Below are 11688 nucleotides of genomic sequence, written 5' to 3' on the forward strand. Positions count from 1 at the left end.
AAAAATTGTTTTTTGCTTCTAACACTTCAGAATTTGTTTTGAGGGATTATTTCCACACTGTTTGGAAGAGAATTTGGGAGAGCTTAGGCAATTCTCTGCCTTTATTCTGCCATTTGGCTCCATCCCATTTCCAATCCTTCCTAATTCTAGTACTTTCCCTCTCTTATCTATTTCACGTTTTTCTAGTATATAATCTTTTTTTTTCAGATATCTGTTTGCTTATTTTTTCCACCATTAAACTGTCTTTGGACTTTTGTTGTATCCCTAGGGCTTAGCATAATGTCTGGCACATAGCAGGGCTTAATAAATATTTATTTACTAACCAACTATCTCATTTATATTCCCATACAATCCATCAGAAGGAATGAAACAAAGAGAGAACATAATACTAGAACCCAAAGGAAAGTTATTCCTCCAGGTGGAGGGAATAACTCCTATTGTCAGAAGCTTTGGGTAGTTCTGGTAGGATGAAGACAATGAATCAGGAGAAAATTGATTGGGGAATGGGGAATAAGTTTTGAATCATGAATCTACAAGGGTTCAGAATCCCTGGAATATGTAAGAAATAACCAAAGCAGGAATGTTTATCAATGAGTGAAAGGTACCACTCCTTTTCCCAGAGAAGGCTGGACATTAGGCAGGAGATGGTATGACAGAAGATGGAAGTCTGGCTTTCTCTTGGTCTCCACCAGCTCTGATCCTTCAAGGGCCAGGTCTGAGGTCAAAGGGAGTGCTGCTTCTCTTTGCACTCAATGTTCTTCACACCGTGGTGGAAGATTAGACTGGCTGAAGGAGATGGCAGTCTCCAATATAAGGAAAGTTGAAATGGAGCAAGTGGCTGTCCCCTATCTCTTGTCACCTTCCTTCTGTGGATATACATAGAAGGATCTTGCTTCTCTTCTGTTTAGGACCCTGACAACCTGTTATGGCAACAAGAACCTGGGTCAGGGTCATAAAAGCAATCTACCCAGTATTTTCTTCTCACCTCCAGCCCATAACTCCATTTCATTTCTCATGCTATATATAGCATCTGAGAGAAATCATTATTTTATCTCTTTCATTAATAAGCAATTATTAATTGAGATTAATGCATTCCCTTTCTTTTTCTTCATTCAGAAATAAACCCCTATAGATTATTCAACAAACCTCTAAAGGACATTGTTGATAAATGAGATTGACTAAGTTTTGAAGGATACATGCTTTTTAATTTTAAATGGGACCACAGTCAAACAACAAACCTCACCAACAGAATCTAATCAAGATGAATTCTAGCCCAGTGTGATCTATTCAGGCAGATTTGGGTGGAGAGAGATTCTTTTGTCTAGATTGCCTGAAGCAGAAGTGGTCTGAGAAGAGATTAGTGAGAGTGTCATAATCCTTCTTTAGAATGGGTCCACCTCTCCTTATAATATTCATTCTTTCATTTATTGTTAAGAAATCAGTGTTGATTTTTGTCTGTTGGGAATATCCACTCTTCCAAAGGGATATAAGCATTGACAGACCTCCTTGTTTTAATTTTGGTTTGGAAGAGAAAGTCAAATGACTTCATTTTATTAATTATCTGTTAACCATAATTGATAAAACTGATTATTAATTATCCAGAAAGTAGGTCTGTCAGACTTTTCATATGTCACAGAGGTAGGCAGCCGATGAGTGGCAAGCACTTACTTTGAGACTGGCACTGTGTCAAGTGATGGGGACATAAATAGAAAGCAAAAAGAATAATAGACCCTGCCCATAAGGAATTCACATTCATAAGGAATTTACAACATGAAAAGAAGTAAAAAAGGGGGAAGGAGGCATGCTGAATTTTGGAAGTCCAGCCCTTCTCTAAAATAAGACTCCAGGACAAACTCACCAAAGAGAGAAAGGGGCCAGTCAAAGAAGCCAGTGGATTATCCAAGGTGAGGAGGCCCCATGTGTAGATCACTCACAGTAAAATCAAGAAAAACTAGACATCTATTCTAGAATACATACCCCCAACTCTAAGGCAAAATCCCCTTATGAGCTGTACTTTGCTCTGCTCCTGCCTTGAGTCTTCATTTAGCCACCATTCTGGATTTTAATTTGCTTATATAGAGCTCCTGTCTGTCCACACTATAGGAGTGGTGATTATAACAGTGATTCATATTAATTAACTCTAAAATACATGCTGCAGACTGAAATCCCTTCCCCTCTGGTCAGTATGGTATGGGCTAATTGTCAACAATTGCATGGCTTTAGCAGACCTGTTTCTAGCTAACCATGGTTTGCTCAGACCATATTCCTTCTATACTTGGTTTCACATTTATATATCTCTGAAAGCTAACAGAATGAGGCCCCAGAAAGGTATTGCATACTCAGGTGAGATGGGCTTCTTTCCCCGTTGTCACAATCTCTATCTCTGTCTATGTATTTTTCTATCTCTGTCTCTGTCTCTCTGGATCTCTCTCTGTTTCACTCTTTCTCACTGTCCAACTTCCTCTGTCTCTGTCTCTCTCTCTGTCTTTCTCTCTGTCTCTCTCTCTCTGTCTCTCTCACTGTCCAACTTTGTCTCTGTTTCTCTCTCTCTTTCTCTTTCCTTTTTTCCTCAGTATGCTTTAAAAAAAAAAAAAAATCTTAAACAGGGTTGGCTTGGTGTTGTTTTTCCCTACAGAGGTCCCTTTACAGTAGAGGCATGGGGAAAATCTCTCTGATTCCAAGACATCCAGAGACAAAGAGAGGAGACCAGGCTTCCCAGGCTTATACGACTGCCCAAAAGCATCCTGCAAATCTAGCAGAACTCAGAAGAAGTTCCTAACTGATAAAAGTTTTAATAAAAGAAGAATTTCAGAGATCCAGATCCTGGAATTAGCCAGTCAGCAATCAACTAGAATTTGTCAGCTGTGACGGGACTGAATGTTTATGATTGACAGTAAGATCTATGATGTGATCATTTCTATTTAGAGTTTAAGCAAAACAAAGATGAAGGTCAGGGAAGTTGAAAAAAGCATTTGTTTGAGGAAACATCAACAAGTATATTGAAGAGCCTGCTGAATGGAGAGAAGATTGCCTTTCACTCCCTATATACTCTTTCCCCAGCCCCAGGCTATATTTAGTATATTTACACTTGAATAAATTCTATTCTTCATAATAAGATGGAGGACTATCACAACTCACCATCTGCTCTACCACTGAATTCTAAGGTCCTGGAGACCCTAACATCTATCTGCCATGTCTCTGACTCTTTATTATCTGCTGCACCATTCCACCCTCATAAATTTCTGATCTTTCTATTTGCCCTGCATCTGAACTCCATCTTATATGTTGTCTTTCCCAATTGGTGTGGTAACTCCTTGAGATCAGAGACTGTCTTGGTTTTTCTGTGTATATCCACAATGCTTAGCACATTGCCTGGCCTATGGTAAGCTTTTATTAAAATGCATTTTTATTCATTTTTTCATTCATTACTTTATTCATTTGGATAACTGGGGATGAAGAAGATTAGTGTGAACAAGATTGAACTACTTGACAAAGGACTGATAGTTAAATCTGAAAGTTTAGAGATTGTAGCATCAAGGATTGATATCGTTTATTATATCATCAAAATTACTGAGTGATGAGGACAGAGGAACTGTCTAGAAATAGTTTTGTAAGAAGTAAAAAGGAGAAAGAAAAATAATAATAATAGTAATAGTAATAATAACTATAACTGACAACAGAGCTTCAATGTTCACAATACATTCTTTAAAAAATGGTCTCATTTGAGCCTTACACTAATTCTGTGAAATAGACATTATTATTCATATTTTACATATGAGGATATTGAGGCTTACAATAGTTAAGTGACTTATGTTGGGTTAAATGTTGTTCAGTTATTTCAGTCAGACATGACTCATCCTGACCCCTTTGGGCTTTTCTTGGTAAAGATACTGGAAAGATTTCCCATTTCCTTCTCCAGCTCATTTTACAGATGAGGAAACTGAAACAAATAAGGTGAGGTGACTTATCCAGAGTAACACAGCTATCACGTGTCTGAAGCCAGACTGGAACTTAGAAAGATGAGTCTTCCTGACTAAGCCCAGCACTCTATTCATTGCTCCTTGCTGCATCATACTCAGGGTCAAGTACCTACTGTCAGATGTAGGATGTGAATTCTGTCTTAATTCCAAGTTCATCACTTTATCATTTAGAGATATTGGTGTCTACTAAAACAATAGTCTCCAAAGTTGGAGCTCAAAGCCCAGGGGAAGGGCTGCGGCCTGAGGTATGTGATTAGCCTATCAGAGATTTGAAAGATCTGTTAAATCCCATTCTCACTATTAAAGTCAATCATAGCTTTAACCAAATCATTGTCTTCAACCAAATCATTCTTATCCTCCCCATTATCCTCATAAATATCACTGCTCTTAGCTCTTCCACTATCCCTCCCACTCTTCCTACTGCTGAACTCCTCAATTTCTACTGAGGGCACTGCCACCACCCTTCTTATAACCAGGTTGGCCATCTTAATCATTCTCAACACCTCATTTTCACTCACCTCACATCTGTCTCTTCTATCTCCACAATCTCTCTTGCATCTGTTCCCTTCTCTCCAACCTCTTTGCACTTTCTACTTGGTCTTCTTGCTTCAAGTCACCTTTCACCACAAACCATCCTTTACATAGTTGCCAAGTGATTGTCCCAAGGTGCAGATCTGAGCATGTTACCTACTGCTAAATAAACTCCTAACTACCTATTGTCTCTAGAGTCAAATATGAACTCCACTGTTTGGCATTTATAGTCCTTCAAACCTGCCCCCAACCTAACTTTCTATATTCATTATGCATTACCTTTCTTTTTGAACTCTACAATCCAATCAAACTGGTCCTCTTGGTGCCCCTCTGGATGCTAACATATCCAGATATGAATAAGGAATTAAGGTAAGGTTTGTTGTTAAGTCATTTCCAATGACTTTATGACTCTATAGACTATGCTGTCCATGAAGTTTTCTTGGCAAAGACACTAAAATGCTTTACCATGTGCTTCTCTTATAGATTAAGGCAAACAGAATTAAAAGATGGCACACGTAGCATCTGAATCAGGTCTTCCTGACTCCAGGACCAGCACTATATCAACTGAGCTGCCTAAAATACCATTAATGGTCAGAACCTTGTAAAGAAAGAGGAATAGATTTCTGATGAAAGCTTTCTACTAACTTGAAAACAGAGACAATTCACTTTTTTCTGTTCCTGCATTGTGTACATTGTTATGTTTACTGGCTGTTATGCCCTATTATTCAATCATTATATCTTTCAATGAAAAAAAATTTAATCTGCTTGGCTAGCTACAATGATTAAATTAACTAAATAGTTAATTATTTATAATTATTTACAAACAAATATTATTTATCCAGTCCTCCAGGATATATAAAGATTTTTTTTTTAAGTAATGAAATGAGTCAATCACATTACTCTAACTAAAAGTATCAGTAAAGTTCAGGTGAAAGAATCAGGTTATTTGTAGCACTTACAAATGAAATTTAATGTATTTAAATGCTATCTAGTTCATCTTTATCTCATCCTTTTTATTTTCTATTATTGTTATGTTTTAGTATATATATGTATATACATATATATATACATATATATATGTATATATATGTATATATACATATATATGTAATATTAGTGCAGTAGTATATTACATAACATGAATAAACTTATCTGGCACACTCTGTCTGTACACACTCCCAGCTTGCACTGGATTAGTAATAAGCAATGACTACTTCTAGCCTCAGTTTCTAAAGATAACCCTCAAGGATCCTGGCTCATATTACTCTTGTTTATGAGCACCTATCTAGTGTGTTTCTCAATACCAACCAACCAGTTGACATTAATCAGCTTTTACAAAAGAAAGTCCCTTGGGAAAGTAGGCTCAAAATTAACTAGTTGATACAAAAAAATAATAATGACATTAATAACCAAAATCTTTTCTCCATAACAGGGGTTCAGTCTCTTCTATATCCACACTCAAGGAACCTGGAAAGAGTAAAAGCAATCTTAAAATGCAAAAATAGTGTATAAAGGGAGAATGTGTGGGACAAAGGGAGAATGTGTGGGACCAAGGGATGCTTTGAGACTTGTAGTCTTAGAAATCTTTTTTTTTTTTTTTTCCTTTTTAAGACCTCCCATTAAGTTTGTCATTATTGTTCATTGCTTTCTTACAGCTTACTCTCTTGTTAAACTGAATTGGCTCCTCACCAGGCTCAGTTACTGCTGCCACTTTATTCTAGTGGTTTCTTATAGTTCCAGAGGGGACCTCTGCTGGCTCACAGTATCATAAGCTGTTAAATTCCATCTCTGGCTACTCATTCATCTAAGATCAGGAAGAATACTCCCAAAAGAAACAAAGGCTCTGTATGTTCACTGACTCACAGGACTCAGGTAGAAAGACAGATAAAACAGCTGCCATCACTTTTTCCACTGAGCAGTGTAGATTCTTGCTTTCCTTATTACCAGAAAGGGAAAAAAAGATAGAAGAAAAGGTAGATAGATTTTCTTGTATGTGCACTAAGTTCTAGACTCCAGACTTCTCATCTTCTTACTCTAAAGGCAATTAGACTTTTCACCACCAAATTGTATGTATAAACCTCTGAGTCATGGCTGCATTCAGATTCTAAAGTTCCCTATCTTGTACTACTCACATTAGGCAAAAAAAATTGTGCACATACTTTCTAGCCTGAGCCTTTATCATTGGCCAATTAATATCTAACACCCTATATGGAGATAAGGTCAAAATGGGTTTGTGATTTAGCCATAAAGGGTGATACTATAAGCAAATTAGGAGAAAAGGAGATAGTCTATCTCTCAGATCTATGGAGAAGGGAGGAATTTATGGCCAAAGAAGAACTAGAAAACATTATAAAATGCAAAAGGGATAATTCTGATTATATTGCATCAAAAATTATACAAACAAAATCAATGAATTATGATTACATTGAATTAAAAATTATACAAACAAAATCAATGCAGCCAAGATAAGCCAAGATAAAGCTGAGAAATTTTTTTTCATCGTTTCAAATAAAGACTTCATTTCTAAAATGTACAAAGAATTGACTCAAATTTATAAGAATATAAGCTACTCCCCAGTTGATAAATGATCAAAGGATATGAACTGTCTGTCATATAAAAAAATTCTCTAAGTCACTATTGATTATAGAAATGCAAATTAAGGCAGCTCTGAGATACCATCTCACATCTCTCAGATTAGCAAAGATGATAGGCAAAGATACTGATAACTGTTAGAGGGAATGTGGGAAAACTGGAACCTTAAATACATTGTTGGTGAAGTTGTGAACTGATCCAACCACGCTAAAAAGCAATTTGGAACTATGTGTAAAGGGTTATAAAACTGTATATATGCTTTGATCCAGCAGTGTCTCTACTGGGTCTGTATTCCAAAGAGATCATTAAAAAAGGAAAAGGACTCACATGTGTGAAAATGTTTATAGCAGCCTTTTTTTATATTGGCAAGGAACTGGAAATTGAGTGTATACCCATCTATTGGGGAATGGCTAGATAAGTTATGGTATATGAAAGAAATGGAATATTATTGTTCTATAAAAAATGATGAGCAGGCTGATTTCAGAAAAGTCTGGGAAGACTTACATGAACTGGTGCTAAGTGAAGTGAACAGAACAAAAGAACATTTTACACAATAACAATGAGATTATGGAATGAACTGTGATGGACTTGATTCTTTTCAATAATGAAGTGATTCAAGGCAATTCCAGTAGACTTGTGATGGAGAGAGCCATCTGCATGAAGAGAGAAATATGGATATTTAATGTGGATCAAAATATTGTATTTTTACCTTTTTTTGTACTTATTTGTTTGTTTTTTTTCTTTCTAGTGTTTTTTTCCCTTATGATTTCTGATTTTCCTTGTGTAGCACGATAAATATGGAAACATGTTTAGAAAAATTGTACGTATTTAACCTATGTTGGATTGCTTGCTGTCTAGAGGAAAAGTATGTGGGAAAAAAGGGAGAAAAATTTGGAACACAAAATTTTGCAAAGATGAATGTAGAAAACTCTCTTTGCATGTATTTGGAAAAATAAAAAAGCTATTAAAAAAAAAAAAAAAAAGACTGAGCCTTTATTGGCCAGGGCCTTAATTACAAATACATTTTACTCCCTGCTAAAATAATTTTTTTTCAATTGGTAGGAGTACATGAGTAAAAAATAATTGAAAACTCCTGAAGCAGAACTTGGATTTGAAAAGACTTACTTCAAATCTTGCCTATAATATTTGCTAATGTTACGATCTTGGGCAAGTCACTTCTTTCTGTACCTCAGGTTTCTTATCTATAAAATGAAGATAATTACAACTGCTATACCTACTTCAAAGAGTTCAAAAGAAATATAAAGTAACATGGCAAAATTCCAAGCATTCCATCAATTTTCATGATTATTATTATCTGTACTCTGCAATAATGGCTAACAACACTCTGTGACTCAATTAATAAGCATTGATTATAAGTATAAACCAGTAGCAGGCACTATGGAATATATCTGAGAAATAAACACAAAGAATGGGACAATCATTTATCAAGGAATTTACATTCTAGTGGGTAAAATAACAAGTACATATATAAGTATATTCAGGCAAATGAATATAAGAGATTTAAATACACAAAAATATGGGAGGACTGCTGAGTATGTTCCATTGTCTTTACATCACGTGATCTCAGGCTGCTCTTTGAGTTCACTGGCTGATTTTTTTTTGTATGTTTCTACCTTTTTTCCCTTATCTCATTTCTTATTATCAAACTGTAAGCTATCACTTCTAATACTTGGGCCTGGCTCTAGTTATATTCTTCAAGGCCTTCTTATTTCCTATTCCCAATCTGCTGGGGGCTGGGAGCTCAGTTAATAAAAATAATAGGAGTTAAAGGAAATGAGTTCTTAGGAAGGTCCTAAGGGGCTCACCTATTACTTAGGCACTTTGTAATATCTATTTTGGTTGCCCTTTGGGGGCACAGAGGGAGTTACTTCTAGATTTTCAGCTGTATTCCAGATAATTAAGTCACTAGATAAAAGATCTCTGGGTAAATGAAATATTACTTTACTCTTCAGGGGTAATTCCAATTAGAACTCCATATTAAGATGTATTTATTTTGGAGGGTTGCCTGTAATAAAAATTAACAATTCTAATACCCTTGATAAATATCATAAATGGAAGAAGGCAGAGGAAAGGCACAAGAAAAGTCAAAGGGAGAGCTACTTTTTTTTTTAGCTTCATTTAACAATCTTTGAAACTTTATAGAGATGTTAACTCTATTGTGTGTGTCTATGAATGGGGAAGATTGCAAGGAGTATGGGTTTTAAAAGCTTTTCTGAATATATTTTGGGACTAGTCAGCCATTTACTGCTGCTAAGAGAAGGGAAATAGTATATTTAAAATACCTTAACAGTCTTAGTGAGTTAGGCTTACTTTTTTCTAAGGAAAAAGAGACCATGGAATCAGGGAACTTGGAAATCATTCAGTTCATCCCTATTTTTATCCATGAAGAAACTAGACTAATTAATAAGACTTCAAAAGAAGTACAATGCTTTAACCAAAGTTATATAGTTAATAAGTCATGGAGGTGGGACTAGAACTCAGGTCCTATGATGATTGTTTATTCCTTCTATGGCAAGAACACAAAGAGAACTCTTAAGCAGGAATGCTGCATCTAAATCTTCAGCCTAATAGAAAATAGGAAAAGAATCTAGTAGCTTTATACTCCAAGCATTCCCACAATAAAAACCTAGATCTAATTGGAGTGTTGAGCTCTGACACAAATTAAAATTTCAAAATTAAAAAATAAATAAATTTAGTCAAAAATTTTATTACATATTTAAAAGAAATAGCAAGCTATGCATAATAGATTGCCATTTCATGTGCTTATTATAGTTATGCCAAGTCTTTTGCCATAAATTAAAAGTAAAATAAAAACAAAATTATATTTACCCAATAAAAAGAAACAAATATTAATAACCAAACACAACTTCCTACCATTTGCTCCTGTTTTTCTATATTTTATGCAACCTGTGACCATAATTCTAGACCTCCAGTTAAACACAAGGATTTTTTAAAAAGAAAGATACCTTAAAATGGGAGATTCTTCTCAAAAACAGAAAGTTGTTGAAAAAAAATAGGAATTATACCATTTGGAGCAAATCCTACTGCATATGTGCTGGAATGGGAGATGGGGAGCAGCAGCCTCTTGTATGACCTCTCTAACTAACTGAAGTAGAATGGGCACAAAGATCATTTAGACTCCTACAATTACCAATTCTCGCCATCTTTCCTTTTATATAGAACAAGGCATTCATCTCCACCAAACCCAAAAGGATGGGTTTGGGAACTAGTGCTACATGCAGTTTATTAATAATCAACTTAGTAAGATAGGTTGGGTCAGAGTTCTATTTCCACATATGACTTGGGTCTCTACATATTTGGGTGCTAAATGACAACAGAATGATGAAACATGGTTTCCTAAAACAACTTATTAACATGGGATCAAGTAGGTTCTTCCCCTACATTTGGCAGGGATGCTGTCATCCATCCATCCAGATCCGGGAATGAGGGGAAAAGTGGTGACAGCTCCTAAAATGACTTCCCAGTTTTCCACTTTTATAAAGGAAAGGTCTTATCTCTATGTGTCATGGATACTCCCTAATTTTTGGAGGGTTCAAGAGTTGTAATTGGTGGGAAAGCAAAGTCGAGTGTTACTTTTACTCTAGATTTGAGCATTGGATTTTTTCCAGCACTGGAATTGGTTGAGAAGGTGAAGTCATTCAATGAGGATTTATTAAGCATTTCTTGTGTGAGCCAGGAATTCTCCTAAGTTTAGAGATACAAAGAAAGGCAAAACTTAACCTGTGTACTCAAGGGACACACAGTTTAATAGGAGAAAGAGTATGTAATTAAGATATATACAGAGTAGATTGAAGGTAATAGCAAAGGGAAGGAAGGTACCAATAATTAGTGGGGAAGATTAGAAGGAAAGCATTCCTGAATAAAGTAGGATTTGAGTTGATTCTTGAAGGAAGCAAGGAAAACTAAGAAGTTTTGATGTTGGAGTAGAACATTCCAGGCGTGGTGAAAACAAAAGGGAAAATGTTCAGTGAGAAGATGGAATGTCCTGTTTGAAGAACAGTAGTGAGCCAGTGAATTTGGATTGTAGAGCCTGCAGAAAGAAGAAAGTGTAAAAATATTGGAAAGGTAGGAAGGGAGGGAAATGAATAGAGGCCCTCATTGAAATGGAGTTGCATTTTAGAAGGAGGCTTTCTCCTTAGAAATGAGATCTAGTGACTACCAAAGAACCCACACAGGGACCTTTGGGCAATAATCTTTGAATTTCCCTAATGCACCTAAATTCACATCATGATTCTTATCTGTTCCCTTAAAAAATTATTATGGATACTTTACCTTCATCACATTGCATACAAAAGGTAAATTAAACAACTATAGATTCTCCTCTCTCTCCTAATATGTTCTATCCTTTTCTGGAATTGTTAAAATTTAATTATATCATCCAATGTCATTGTTCCAGCCCTCTCTTATATGTGTTAAGTATCTGTATTATTTTGACTGAAGATATATCATGATTATATTATTATTGTAGTAATACTGTCAATCAAGGGGTTACTATAGAAATATTGCTATGTTATTTTAAAACAACATTCTGAGAGTTTGGAAA

Source organism: Sminthopsis crassicaudata, chromosome 1, assembly GCF_048593235.1.
Source record: "Sminthopsis crassicaudata isolate SCR6 chromosome 1, ASM4859323v1, whole genome shotgun sequence".
Taxonomy (NCBI): Eukaryota; Metazoa; Chordata; class Mammalia; order Dasyuromorphia; family Dasyuridae; genus Sminthopsis; species Sminthopsis crassicaudata.